Source organism: Notamacropus eugenii, chromosome 2 (genome assembly GCF_028372415.1).
Source record: "Notamacropus eugenii isolate mMacEug1 chromosome 2, mMacEug1.pri_v2, whole genome shotgun sequence".
NCBI lineage: Eukaryota > Metazoa > Chordata > Mammalia > Diprotodontia > Macropodidae > Notamacropus > Notamacropus eugenii.
The window spans coordinates 305,328,876-305,344,362 of NC_092873.1; the positions used below are offsets into that span (position 1 = coordinate 305,328,876).

General features: G+C 39.2%; 1 protein-coding gene and 1 long non-coding RNA gene across 4 annotated transcripts in view; one reads left to right on the forward strand and one right to left on the reverse strand.

Moving 5' to 3' along the window:
• Positions 1-7,366, reverse strand: part of POGZ (pogo transposable element derived with ZNF domain) — a 60,470-nt gene extending 53,104 nt beyond the window's left edge. For 2 of the 3 annotated variants that reach the window (XM_072644822.1, XM_072644815.1), the window contains exon 1: positions 5,028-7,366. The gene's annotated coding sequence lies outside the window, so the exon portion shown is untranslated. Of the gene's footprint in view, positions 1-4,322; positions 4,526-5,027 lie in introns of those variants that run through there. The other variant, XM_072644816.1, reaches the window with a different exon arrangement.
• The window catches only part of LOC140527700 (uncharacterized), a 37,271-nt gene continuing 26,365 nt past the window's right edge, over positions 4,582-15,487 (forward strand). The window contains exon 1 of the long non-coding RNA XR_011974899.1: positions 4,582-5,065. This is a non-coding gene — a long non-coding RNA (uncharacterized lncRNA). The remainder of the gene's footprint in view (positions 5,066-15,487) is intronic.

Genomic DNA, 15,487 nt, shown 5'->3' on the forward strand with positions numbered 1-15,487 from the left:
AGCCCTGCCTGGGGTACTGAGAAGTTCAGAGCTATACGGCTAGGGTCAGGCAGCCAGTAGGTGTCAGAGAGAGGCCAAGTCTTACTGAGAGTGGCCACAGGCTCTCTACCCACTAATTTTAACTGAGAGGCCTCCACAACCCCCACTCCTTGGGTAACTTACCCATTCCATCAGCTGTTATGTCTATTTTAATTTTCACGTGTGGATAACCTACTTATTAAAAAAATTATATACATATCCATCAGCAAAACATCATATTCTTTGTGGGAAAAAATACAAAGCAAAATAAAAACTTTCAAAGTTTCCTAATGAAATGTCTAGCAATCACCAATTAAGTATGACCAACAAGGAACTTCTTAAACCACTATACTGATTTAAAAGGTTATTAAGAAAAAGCCTCTAACTTGGGTTTTCAAATAAGTAACTGATAGGTACTTTTAATTGGCTGTCATACGCAAAAATGCTCAACAAATTGTATACTACAGTCTTTTAACATTCTTCTGATTGTCAGTTACACTCTTCTAATAATAACTGAGACAGGAGGAGGCTAAGTTTCTTGCAATTTCTAATCCAGTAACGCAGCCTTGTCTGCACGGAGGATTTGAATTCAACAGTTAGATGGTACTTTAAAAAAGAAATTGAGAAAACTGCTCTTTGCTGCAATACAATTCACTAAAGGGTGATATCGATATACAGAATGTGTATATTACAAATAGTAGAAATCATATTCAGATGAAGGCAATATAAGATTTTATTTATTAAATACCACACAGGTGTAATATCCATGTCATCTTGTACATCTGAGATCAATATACTCCTGGCTCTTAACAGGAATAAAAAGTACATGGTGATTCCAGGGGAAGAACTACATCCATTTTTTGAAGAGTTACTGTCAGCCTTTTTGCCAATTTTAAATATTCACCCTTCTAAAATATTTTAACAACAAAGCAATGGCTCCCTGGATTTGCTGAAATGGTGGCAATATATGCAATAGTTTGTTCCCTCTTATATAGAACATGATTCCCCAGATTTAATCAGTTAAGAGTGTGCATAATCTAAAACCACGAAGGAAATTACACTCATTACAAAGGACCCATTCAAACGTACAAAAGAAGAACAACTGTTTTGACAACATTGTAGTTGAACTACATTAATGTAAAACAGCAATTTTTTTTTCAGGTCTTTCCTCAAACACTTGGGAGATTTTGATTTGATTTTGGATTCTTTCGTCATTTTTCAGTTGTAAAGTGAATCCCAGGTATGTGAACTCAGCATTTTTACTTTTTGAACTTACTGTTGGCATATACTTGCTCAAACTTTTAGTTAATACCATGGCCATCTGGCTACAAAAAAAAGGGGAAAAAGGAATACCATCTCTTTCCAAACCCAGTAGAAAATAAAGGCATAATGTCCAAAACAATTACTACTTGTCACTTTCTTAATTTCCTTGTTTTTATTTTACAAGCAACCAATGAAATCTCATTTAAAAATATTAAATTCTATTTTAACAGAAAAATTAAGGGTCCCAATATTTAGTTACTTGTACTGAACTGAAATATTTCTGCATCTAATCTTTTACAATGACCATTTTGAAGACAGAAAAAACTGACAGTTGTGTCAGTTAATGCATGTCTAATTATTAGACAAAGTGAGGTTTAAAAGTGGTTTTTTCCTCAAAAAAAAAAAAAGAATTATAAGGTGAATCTTAATATAATTTTCTTTTGAGAAGGTGAAAAAAACAATCGCTAGAAGCTTCCAACACACAAAAAGTTCAGCTACAGAAAGAGGAAAATAGAAGCCTCAATAGAAAATGTTTACACTTCTCTAAACACATGTTCAGTCAGTAAACCCTCTATCAAGAAAAGTCTAACTGTCTAGGTAAAAAAAATTTTTTTGGCCACCTGTATAACAATCTTTCAGCCAACTTAATAGAATACCACAAAGGCAAAAAGCCACTTTTTTTTAGCCAACAAGCAGACCTGACTTTTTAAAATAAAAATTATAAGGGATCAAAATTATAAAGTTGAATAAAGTAAATTCTCACTCCACAGAACTTTTTTTCTCAGGCGAAGTTGCTAGTCTTGCCAAGGAGCTTTAATTTTACTAGCAAATGAATACTCTCGACTCCCAAGGAATGGTTCAAATGAGTAATTTTGTATAATTTTACACTAAAATAAAAGCTTCATTTTCCTTTTACTGAAATATTAGTTAGCTGTCCAAATGCCCTTGGATTGCTCCTGAGCAAGGCACACTGTTACAGTGTTACACACTGAAAATACAAAACCATAAAGTTAAAGTCTCTTCCCTCAAGATGCATGCTAAAGAACAGAAACCAACTCGGGGATAAAGGCCTCATTTCTAGAATATATAGAGAACTGACTCAAATGTATAATCATTCAAGTCATTCCCCAATTGATAAATGGTCAAAGGATATGAACAGGCAATTTTCGGAAGAAGAAATTAAAGATATCTATAATCATATGAAAAAATGCTCTAAATCACTATTGATTAGAGAGATGCAAATCAAAACAACTCTGAGGTACCACATCACACCTATAAGATTGGCAAACATGACAGAACAAGAAAATGATAAATGCTGGAGAGGATGTGGGAGAGTTGGAACACTAATTCATTGTTGGTGGAGCTGCGAGCGCATCCAACCATTCTGGAGAGCAATTTGGAACTATGCCCAAAGGGCTACAAAAATGTGCATACCCTTTGACCCAGCAATATCGCTACTAGGACTGTATCCCCAAGAGATCATAAAAATGGGAAAGGGTCCCACATGTACAAAAATATTTATAGCAGCACTTTTTGTAGTTGCCAAAAACTGGAAGTCAAGGGGATGTCCATCAATTGGGGAATGGCTGAATAAATTATGGTATATGAATGTAATGGAGTACTATTGTGCCATAAGAAATGATGAACCAGAAGACTTCAGAGAGGCCTGGAAGGACTTATATGATCTGATGCTGAGTGAAAGGAGCAGAACCAGGAGAACTTTGTGCACAGCAACGACCACAGTGTGCGAGAGTTTTTTCTGGTAGACTTGGAATTTTGTAATAATGCAAGAACTTCTTAAAAAAAAAAAATCCCAATGGTGGTTCTCAAGGCAAAATGCCTTCCACACTCAGAGAAAGAAATATGGAAGTCATTCGCAAAATGTAGCAGATCATGTTTGTGTATGTGTATGTTTTTGTGTATCATGTTTTGATTTGTTATATGATTTCTTTCATTTATCTTAGTCTGACTACATAGCATGACTATAGTGAAAATATACTCAATAGGAAAGTATATGTAGAACCTATACAGAATTGTATGCAGTCGTGGGGAGGGAGGGGGGTAGTGGGGGGTAGGTGGGGGGGGGGGATAAAATCTCAATTGTATGGCAGTGATTGTTAAACATTAAAAAATAATTTTAAAAAATACCAATTAAAAAAAAAAACAAACAGAAACCAAGGCACAGGGCAAACAAAAAAAGCTCCCCCTTTTACACCACAAGTGTAAGAGGTTGAAATAGAAAATGAACTGTAGTCACCAAAATAATTCATTATGACCATTAGTTCCTCCAATCGGTGCTACGGCACCACTAAAGGAAAGCTAAAGAATCAAAGGGAAGATAGAGACAAAGAATGAAGAATATTGCTACTACATGAATCCACCTAAAAGAATCAATACAAGGGAGGTTTTTACTCTCACTGTCATCAGAAACTAAAACTTCCTATTGGATCCCTCCAACGAGTAGAAAGAGTTTCTTCAAGAGGGCACGGGCACCCCTCCCACTCCCCGTGCCAACCAAGTCTGTGATGAAGAGATGTTCAAATAAAAGAAGCACCAAAGGAGAAGAGACTAGCGCCGGGCAGAAGGGGGGCCTCTGAGTCCAAGCGTACACTGTCGGTGTTCTTAACTCCTCTGAGTCTCGATGTCCTCCTCCTCTACAAAATGAGGAAGGCTGGACTATTATTTCTAAGTTCTCTTCCAGCTCTAAAAATCCTATGAAGCAAGGCCAATATCCGAAGCAGTTGAAACTAAAACGCACTCTGTTAACAGTTTCGGAGGACGCCAAAAGAAGCTGGAGGAGGGGGAAAGGACACAGCTCGAGAGCAGGTGAATAAAGGGGCGAATCAACGTCCTCTCTCCAGGGGCGCCAGCAACGGGAGAAAATAGTCCCTGGCAGAAACATGGCGCCCGCCGCGGCAGAACACCAACTCCAAAAGACAGTCATCAAAGCCCCATCTTTAAAAAGACTAAACAAATATAATAATAAATCAGAGCGGCATCGCTAGAAGAATGTGGGCAGGCCCTGGGGAGGCGGTTCGCACCTGGTTGGACGCTCGGGGGCTCATCAAACCCGGTAGAGATTACATAATGGAAGTCGTGGGTGGGTGGGTTCCATCCACCAGCCCGACTCAAAGAAACCCCCAAACTCTTTGCCCCCTCCCCAGACGCGGGAGGCGGCGGGGAGGAGTGCCTAACGCTCAACCCGAACGAAGGAATGTTATCCCTCCGCCTCCCCCGCCAACCATCTCCTCCGCCGCAGGCTCGCCCCCCGAGAGCGCGCGGGAGGAGGGGGAGGGGAGCTCCCCGGGCCCCTCCCCCGCCGTCTCGCGCCGCCGCCTTCAGTCCCCCTCCCCCGAGCCTCGCTCTGGGTCGAGGCGCGCGCGCCCCTGCCCACCCCCTTCCCGGAACGCGAGCGGGGACGTCGTCCGGGTGCGGACATTTAGGAGAGCGGGCGGGAGATGGGTGTATGTGGGGTAGGGGTTGGGGGAGGGACATGGGGGGCACCTCCCCTCCCGTCCCGCGACTCCTAGGCGCACGCACGCACACACGCTCGCGCCGCGCCCGCTCCTCCCTCCCTCCGCCACCTCCGCTCGCGCCGTGATTCGCGGTGGGCGCGTGCGCGCGCCCCCCCCCCCCCCACTTCCCATCCCCCTCCTTCATTGTCTCCCAGCCGTCCACCGCGGGCACCGAAAAGATAACGGAACCCCGGTAGAAGGGGTGGAGGAAGAGAACGTCCGATCACTCACCTCCTCCCGTGGTCGCCGCTGCCGCTTGTCTGACTTGAGTAAGGCGCCGTCGCCTTAAAGGGACCTTACACCCCGTCGCTGGGAGAAGGGGGTGGGAGCGGACGGTAGTACAGGGGGAGGGGGAGAGGAGGAAGAGAGAGTGGCTAAGCCTCGGCTCCCCGACCGGGAAAGGAAACCCCCCTAGGGCCCAAGTGATATGGGGTTGTTTTTTTTTCCCCTGGGGGGGGCGGGAGGGCCCCGGGGGAGGGGGGTGGGGGGGGCCGAGGAATGTGGCTCCGTATACGGGAGCTGGCGCGGGGGAAAGAGAAGCCGACTCCCCCCACCGACCCTCCTGCCCCGCGGAGGGATACGTTTGCGTCACTTCCGCCCTCGTCCTTTCGTGAGCCTTCTATTGGCTGGAGCGCCTGCACGTCACGGGATCACCCAAACCCCTCGGCCCGGTCTTCTTTCCTAGTCAAGTTTGGCTGGTCCCTCAAATAAATAAATAAAGGAAAAAAGCATTTTTGAGAAAAAAAAGATATTGCCTTAAAGGGTTTTTAGTAGCAAATTCCCCCTCTTAAAAATTGAGGAAAATGGTGAAAATGGCCTTGCGTAATGAAATGCCACCTCATTATAACCAAAGCAAGATATGGGGGCCTCCCTATTTTCCACCCAAGCACTATGATGATGCCCAAAGAAGAGCCTCATGCCATGGCCAAAGAAAGAGACACGGCAGGGCCAACCTCGGCTAGGACAGTGTGTTACTGGGTTGAGTGGAAGAAGGCACAATGGCGCCTACTCATTGGAGTCCATTCTCATGGCCAGTCCACTTTCATCCCCTATCTTTGCTTATGGCTTTGTTTTCATGAGCAATTCCATAAAGCAGCCAGTGCCTTTTCCTGGCATACTGTACTAGGCAAGAAGACTTCTTCTTGAGCGCCCATGGAGGTGGTTGCTACCATGAGAACTTTAAAGAATGTTTTTGGTACTCATCAGTAGATTCATTAAAGATCCCGACATCTGAGACACAACAGGTTCTCAATCCTCTCCTCGTCCCAGTCAGGGTTTAGGCACCTTCTCTCAAAGAAATCGGGCTCATTCAACCACGTCAACTCAAATTCTCAGATCTTCTTCAATTAGCAATCTTGTCATCTCTTCCCCTGCTAGAGATTATGGGACTTGAATCTTTTCCTTCCATATTTGATCTTGTTGGTTCTCTAAGTAACTCGATATTAACTCAATTTGTGTTCTACTTTCAGAGCTAACTCAGAAAAAATTGACAGGAAGTCTGTGATTAATTTATTCCTTTCTCCTTCTTCATTTTATAAACACAAAGGCCATTTCTTTTTCTGGCCCAAACATGATTTCATTGGAATTGAAATTTCCTTGGAAATTCATTGGAAGCTCCCCATGTGGAAACTCCCCATTCTAATGCATATCACAACTTAATGACCTGGAGAGTTGTCTGGGACCCTGGGAAGTTACATGACTTGCCCAGAATCACACAACTATATTAAGTCACGGTTAGGACTTGATCCCAGGTGTCCCCGACTTAGAGCCGAGTTCTCTGCTGTGCAATGCTGCCTCTCCTTACTTGCTTGGGAACAAAAATAGCCTGACCCCTCTTCCATGGGAACACACCTGTTGTAATAGAGACATTGACTATTAGGTTTTGTGCTTCAATTTCCTCAACTGTAAAATGAAAGTTTTAGAACAGATAAGTTTGAAAGACCTTTCTGGTCAAAAATTTCATGATTCATTGCCTGTCCAATAGTTGGCATCTTTATGTAGTTGATAATACTAGATTTTGGGATACTGCTGCGTACTGCAATTGCCTCAGATACTTCCTATTGGATTTGTGACCATGGCCTCAGTTTCTTCCTCTGTAAAATGAGGATGATAATATTTACATTACTTACTACATAGGTTTGTTGTGAAGAAAGCACTTTGCAAACCTTAAAGTGATTTGGAAATGTTTAGAGAAAGGACCCTACCTATAATTAGATATTAGAGAAGTCAGTAGTCACCATTTATTTAACTAGCATTTAAAAAAAAAATTAGTCCATCTAACATTGGACTCTTTCCAATCCTATTCCAGTAAAGCCTCCAATGATGCCTAGAAATGTGAAAGCAATACTGGGAGAGAAAATGTGAGACTGTAGCTCATTGAAAACAATGGGATTATAAAAGAAAGGCTAAGAAAAATGGATTAGTATTAATTTGGATATTCCCAGAGTACCATGCTGAGATGGTAAAGCAAAAACCCTAAATTAGATTGATTGGTCTGAAATGTTTAATCCAGTCCATACTGATTGATATGTAGAGAAATGAAAATAATGTGATGATTAAACTGAATCAAACCCTTTGGATTCTGATGATGATTTTCCTCATAGAATGATGTATAAGGAAACTGGGACAAGTCAATACTGATTTGATAAAGCTAAAGAAATCTGACCTCTGGTTTAAAGGTCAAATACTAGCAGGAACTACACCATTTATTTAAGGAAAACTGTCCAACTCCTTTCCACAAGAGTTTCTGTGAAATTTGAGAAACTAAAAGAAAAAGTTAAGGTTAACTAAGGTCCCATTTGGGGCATATTAAAATCAGGTAGCCAGAGTATTTGACTTTTTACAGCTTATGGGAACATTTTCCTCCCTATTCCTTTGTTTTCTGATTTCTTCTAAGGATTGAAAATTGGAACCACCTGTAGCTTAGGTAGTGGCAGGGTAGAATGAGATGATAAATGGTTTTAACATGTTTTCAAAAGCAGTAAGTTATGGATGTCTATGATGTCATTGGGCTGATTTTTTTTTTTTACAAGTAGCTTTTGTATCTGTGATTCAAAATGAAGCTAATTGTATTGGTATCCATAAAATAAATCCAAAAGCTGGAGGGCAAGGTGATTGGCAGGGGGAAGGGGGAAGATTACAATTCATAAGAAAGAGACAAATTCTAGAGCCTGTTTTCCCTTGGGCCCCTTTACCTCAGGGTGGTCAAAGCACTAGGAGTGAGAGGGGGCAAGGTATTTTGGAGGCAGCAAAGGAGAAAATCTTTGCCATCTGGGAAGACTGCTAACTTGTACAGATTGACTGGCTGCCTGTGGTTTAGTCCGGGTTCCAGAAAGATACAATGTATATACATGTGTCTGTTCAAAGGAGGAGGTTACTGAGTTGCCTAACTTCAAAGGGAGGAAAGCAAAGCCTTGTAAACCTTACTGGCTAAGTGGTAATCTTGCTAGAATAGCAGAGGAGGTCTTAGGTCAGAGGGAGCTGGATTGGATACAAGAATACTTTTATTTTACTGCCTCTTCTTTGAATGATTCCCAGTTTACATAAGAATCTTAGGAGATCATAGACCAATAGAATCTTAGCTTTGTAAGGGACCTTCAAGGAGATCTAATCTAACCCTTTCTGATGCATGAATTTCTTTTGTAAAGACCCTAACAAAATACAACCTTTAATGGGGAGCTCACTGCCTCTTGAAATAGTGTATTCTGTGTTTAGGTTACTCCAATTAATATATAATTTTTATTTTACGTATGTTATAGATATATTGGCTTTGTCCACTCATGAACAATTAATATTTCTCCAGTTATTTAAATCTGACTGTATTTGTGTAAAAAGTATTTTATAATTATGTTCATGTTGTTCCTGGGTTTGCCTTGGCAGATATACTTCCAGGTGTTTTATTCAATGTACAGTTATTTTAGTGGGATATCTCTTGTTATCCCTTCTTGCAGGGTTTTGTTGGTGATATATAGAAATGCTGATGATTTATGTGGGTTTATTTTATATCCTACTACTTTACTAAAATTATTAATTCTTTTAATTAACATTTAGTTGAATCTCTAAAATTTTCCAAATATATCATCATATTGTCTGGAAAAAGAGATAGTTTTATTACCAAACTGCCCATTCTGATTCTTTCAGTTTCTTTTTTCTTATTGCTATTGCTAGCATTCTAATACGGTATTGAATAATATTAGTGAGAATGGGCATCCTTGTTTCACTTTCGATCTCACTGAGAAGGCTTCTAGCTTATTCTCATTATAAATAATGTTTACTGATGGTTTTAAGGTAGATGTTTCTTATCATTTTAAGGAAAAATCCATTTATACATATTTTAAGTGTTTTTTTTAAAATAGGAATGCATGTTATACTTTTGTCAAAAGCCTTTTCTGCATCTATTGATATAATTGTGTGATCTTTATTTTATTATTGATATAATATTGATATAATATTATTAACATTGATAAGTTAATAGTTTTTCTTAGTGAAACCATCCCTACATTCCTGATGTAAATCTCACTTAGTGATTGTAATAAGAGTTAAAGATCTTCCCCTGCCCATTAACAGGACTCAAGTGGAGCCCATTAAGGGAAGTTTGATTATGGAAGGCTTGTTTTGTAGGAAGTCTCACACCTTTTGTTTAACTTCTAATGAGGTACTCCACACGCGCGCATGCACACACACACACACGCACTCTCTTTCTCTCTCTCTCTCTCTCTCACTCTGAGGTGAGGTTTTCTTTTGGGGCTTCCTCTTTGGAAAAAGGTTTCCGTGCCAGATGAGACTCTAGGTATCTGTTAAGGAGCCCCTCCTGCCCTTGGAAAACCCACATGTTGGGGCTTTTTTCTCCCGGTAACTAGGTATGTATATAATGGTCAGACAATTAGAAGCCCTGTCTGTTGGTCTTTATTTCTCTGCTTGTATTTTCTCTGTTGGTGAATATAATTAAACTAGATTGTCGAAACCTCAAAAGTTGCTTTCCTTTTAGAAAAGCAGATCTAAGAACCTATGCTAGTAGGTAATCCTGGGCATGCTAGGATACTTGCTGTTACACTCACCATGTATAATTTTTGTGATATATTTTTGTAGTCTTTTGGCTAGTGTTTTATTTAGAATTTTTTTTCATCCATATTCTTTACTGAAATTGCTCTATAATTTTCTTTCTCTTTTTTTTGCTCTTCCTGGTTTAGGTATCAGCACCATATTTGTTTCATAATAGGAGTTTAGTGGGATTCCTTCTTTACCTATTATTCCAAATGACTTATTTAATATTGGAATTAGTTATTTACTTCCAATTATTTTTTAATCTATTTCCATGTTCCCTTATTAAATATAATTTTTATGGCATTATTATCTGAAAGGGATACATTTAATATTTCTGCTTCTTTGCATTTAACTATGAAGTTATTATGCCCTAGTATATGGTCTATTTTTGTAAAGGTGCCATTACCACTGGAAAAAGAGGTATATTTCTTTACATTCTCATTGTTTCTTTCCAGATAGCTATTGTATCAGTTTATCTAATATTCTCTTCATCTCCTTGACTTCTTTCTTAGATCATATATTTTGGTTAGATTTTTCTACTTCTGAGAGGGGAAGGTTGAAGTCCCTGACTATTATAATTTTGTTATTTCTACTATAATTCATTTAGCTTTTCCTTTAAAAAATTTGGGTGCTAAGGAATAGTTTACCTGTCAGATCTATGGAGAAAGGAAGAATTAATGACCAAACAAGAGATAGAGAATATTATGAAATGCAAAATGGATAATTTTGATTACACTAAATTAAAAAGGTTTTGCACAAACAAAGCCAATGCAACCATGATCATAAGGGAAGCAGAAAACTGGGAACAATTTTTACAACCAGTGTCTCTGATAAAGACCTCATTTCTAAGTCAAACTTATAAGAATACAAGTCATTCCCCAGTGGATAAATGGTCAAAGGATATGAAGAGGCAATTTGTAGATGAAGAAATCAAAGCATCTACAGTCATATGAAAAAATGCTCTAAATCACTACTGATTAGAGAAATGAAAATTAAAACAACTCTGAGGTACCAACCTATCAGATTGGCTAATATGACAAAAAGGAAAATGATAAATGTTGGAGAAGATGTGGGAAAATTGGAACACTAATGCATTTTTGGTGAAATTGTGAACTGATCCAACCAATCTGGAGAGCAATTTGGAACAATACCCAAAGGGCTATAGAAATGTGTATACCCTTTGATCCAGCAATATTACTTCTAGGACAGCATCCCAAAGAGATCATAAAAATGGGAAGAGGTCCCACATGTACAAAAATGTTTATAGCAGCTCACTTTGTGGTGACCAAGAATTGAAAATCAAGAGGATGCCCATCAATTATGGATGAACAAGTTGTGGTATATGAATGTAATGGAATACTATTGTGCTATATGTAAGAAATGATGAACAGTAGGACTTCAGAGAGGCCTGGAAGGACTTATATAAACTGATGCTGAGTGAAATGAGCAGAACCAGGAGAACATTATATACATTAACAGCCACAGTGTGAGAGGACTTTCTGATAGACTTAGCCCTTCACAGTAATGCAAGGACTTAAAACATTCCCAAAGGACTCTTGAGGCAAAATGCCATCCACATCCAGAGAAAGTACTATGAAATCAGAATGCAGAATGAGGCAGACTGTTTTCTCTTGTTTTATATTTTGTTTGGGTTTGTTTTTTTCTCATGGTTTCTCACATTCGTTTTAATTCTTCTATGCAACATGACTAATGTGAAAATGTGTTTAATAAGAATGTATGTGTAGAATCCATATAAGATTGCATGCCATCTTGGGGAGAGAGGGGGAGAAAATTTAAGACTTATGGAAGTGATTGTTGGAAACTAATTAAATTTTTTTTTTAAATGTGCATACCCTTTGACTCAACAATATAGCTTCTAGGGCTGTATCCCTAAGAGATCATTAAAAATGGGAAAAGGGATCCACATGTACAAAAATATTTATAGCAGCTCTTTTTCTGGTGGCCAAGAACTGGAAATCAAGGGAATGCCCATCAATTGGGGAAAGGCTTAACAAGTTGTGGTATATGAATGTAATGGAATACTATTGTGCTGTAAGAAATGACGAACAAACTACCCAAGTAATGATAACATTCTTAAGTTACTGATAACTTTTTCCCATTTAAGAAGTAAACATTTTGACCTTATTAAGTCCTTTATAATTGGTCTTTATTGTTTATCTTCTTATGTTTCTCTTAAATCTACTGGGTCAAATTTTCCATTCAGTTCTGGTCTTTTCTTTACCTATACCTGAAAGTCCTTTTGTTCATTAAATGTCTATTGCAAGCCCATCTCCCTTGCTCTTCAGAATATAATAGTCCATTCCCTTCAGTCTTTTAATATAGAAGCTGCTAAATCATGTGTTATGCTTCCTATAGCTCCATAGTATTTAAATTGTTTTTTTCTACTACTTGTAACATTTTCTCCTTGATCTGGGGCTTTGAAACTTAGCTATGATGTTCCTTTGAGTTTTCATCTTGGGTTCTCTTTCAGATGATGATTAGTTGTTTTTTTTTTCTATTTCTGTTTTACCCTTATGTTCTAAAACTTCAGGGCAGTTTTTCTTAATAATTTTTTGAAGTATAGTGTCTAGGCTCTTTTTTTAGTCATAACTTTTAGGTAGTCCAACAATTCTTATATTATATCTCCTAGATCTCTTCTCCATCTCACTTGTTTTACTAATAAAATATGTCATGTTCTCTTCTATTTTTTCATTCTCTTGATTTTGTTTTATTATTTTTTGGTGCCTTATGAAGTCATTAGCTTCACTTTGCCCAATTCTAATTTTTAAGGAGTTCTTTTATTCGTTAAGTTTTTTTGGATCTCTTTTTCCAATTGGTTGACTTGCTTTTCATAATTTTCTTGCATTATTCTTATTTGTTTCCACCTCTCACCTCTCTTACTTGACTTTAAAAGTCCTTTTTACACTCTCCCAAGAACTCTTTTGCCAGTTGTGAACATTTTGTTTTTTTTCTTTGAAGTAGAAGGAGCTATTTTAACTTCACTGTCTTCTGAGTTTGAACCCAGATCTTCTCTATCTCCATAGTAACTATCTATGATTGAGTTCTTTCTCTTTTGCTTACTCATTTTTTTTTTTTTAAAACAGCTTATTTCATGTCTGTTTTACTTTGTGTTAGAGATGTGCTCTACTCCCAAGGGGTGAAATAATGTCTCAGTCTTCATGTTTTTTTGTGCTGTTGTTTTTTGAGCTCTATCTGGGGCCTGACCTCTGCCCCTGAACCAATTCCAGGGCTCCCAGCAAAGTTGTCACTGCAAACATTCTTACTCTTTGTGGTCCCTCCTGAGGCTAGAAGCTTCAGCTCAGCTCTCTAACCTGGAACCAAAACCAGGGACTCTATTCTCCTGCAAGTGGCCATAGCCAGCAGGGCCCTGCCCTCTGCAATTGTACTCCCTGGGCCTCTGCTCACTCCTCCTCACTCACAGCCACAGCCCAGGACCATGTCTGGTCAGCATACCTGGGGCCCATATCCAGCACCAGTGAGGGCCCTTCAGTCTTCCGCTGATCAGCTGCCCAATCCCCATACTGTCCATGTATTTGTCTACCTGTAAGTATCTGTACTTGGATTAAGCAGACCACCTGAGGGTCAGGTCTTTCTAAACATCTTCTCAAGTTATCTTAGGTGGATAACTACTTTACCCTATCTTTTAAATATTTCTACCACTCAAAGTTCACTTTGAGGAATTACTTTAAATTGTTTGTGGGGAATTTGGGAAGAGCCAGGCAATTTCCTGCCTTCTTCTGCCATCTTCCCAGAATCCTTTCTTATGATATGGTTTCAAATCCACTCACCATTCCATTTGTCCTCCTTTGGATATACTCCAAGTGGTCAGTATCCCTTCTAAAATATTCAGATAACAGAATATGATCTTCCAAGTATGACTTGAATAAATGCACATTAGAGGAATCCAGTCACCTCTAGATACTGCTTCTATTTATATTCATTCAATAAACATTTATTAAATGCTTGTAGTGTGCTAGATGTTGTTAGATGATGGAAATACAGAGATAAAAATGAAACAGTCCTTGACTTCAAACTGCTTAGAGTCTATTGGCAGAAGATGACATAGAGAAGTGAATGGCAAATACATACAAAGTGATTTCAGGAGAAAGGACACTGTCTATTGGGGAGGGAGCACTTCAGTTGAACTTTGAAGGAAGCCAGGGATTTCACAAGGAGGAGCCAGTATATTCCAGGCATGGAATGTCCAAGGAATGGGAGGTGGGAAGTAAAAGATCAGTGTGACTGGAAGGTACAGGAGTGCACAAATGAGAATAAGTCTTAAGAAGTCTGCAAAGTTTGGCCAACATTACAAAGGACTTTATGTTCCAAACAAAAGACTTTTGTGTTTGACCCTAGAGGTAGTAGGGAGTCATTGGAGTGTACTGAGCAGTGGAATGACATTGTCAGAGCTGTGGTTTAGGAAGACCACTTTGAAAATCATAGTAGATGGATTGGGGAGGGAGAGACTAGACAGGTATTGTTCATGGTCACCACCCTGCTTGAGGCCCTCATAACCTTTTGCCTCAACTATTGCAATAGCCTCATTCTAGGTGATGACCATGAGAAGGTAGGAAGGGGGAAAGAGTTGAGAGATGTTGTTGGGGGAGAAGACTTGACAACTGATTGGATATGGAGGATGAGGAAAAGTAAAGAGCCAAAGATGACTCCAAAGTTACAAGCCTGTGTGATGAAAGAATGGTAGTGCCTCTGACAGAAACTGGGAAGGTGAGACTGAGGGAAAAGAATGAATTTGGTATTGGACACATTAATTTGAAATGGCAGTATAGTGATCTCATCTTCTCCCCTAGGTTCAATGATCATCTCTGAGAAGGTGATTCTCAGCTCTATATATCCAGCCTTAGACTCTTTCCTGAGCTCTGGTGCCATATCACCAACTTCATTTTGGACATCTAGAACTGGATTACTATAACTATCTAGTGATAGCCACGTGGTATAGTAGGTAAAGTGCTGGACGTGGATTCATTAAGACCTGAGTTCCATCCCTACCTCAAACACTTGTTATCTTTGTGACTGTGCTAATCACTTAACTTCTCAGATTTTGTTTCCTCATCTGTGAAATAGGGATAATAGTTAATACCGTCTTCACAGAATTGTTTTTAGGATCAAATGAGAATATATATAAAGCTCTTTGCAAAACTTAAAATGGTATATAAATACCAGCTTGCTTTCTAGCTGTTAGTAGTAGTAGCAATTTCATTAAAGCATTTTCATTAAAGCAATTTCAGAGTTCTTCATCATGGAACTCAAACACTAGTGGACAATGGCAAGGTCAAAACTGTGACCACTGTATGTAGCTGAGATGAAATGGAGTGGTTGGTCATAGAAACTGAGGAGACTGAGGAACTGAAGTTAGACATCAACATGTATAAGCCTTCTAATATGAGAGCAGAGATGAAAAGATAGAGGGATGCTGTGAACCAAGCACTGCATTGTTTGAAAAAAGGAGAATCTGTCAGTAGATAGTAGCCATTGGGATCTTGGAGGATAAATTTATATAGAATGAATCTCAAAGAAGAGAACTTAAAAAAAGACTAAAACGTCTATATGCTTTGCTCCAAAGATCCTACTGCTAGATATATACCCATAGTCAAATATAAAAAGAAAGA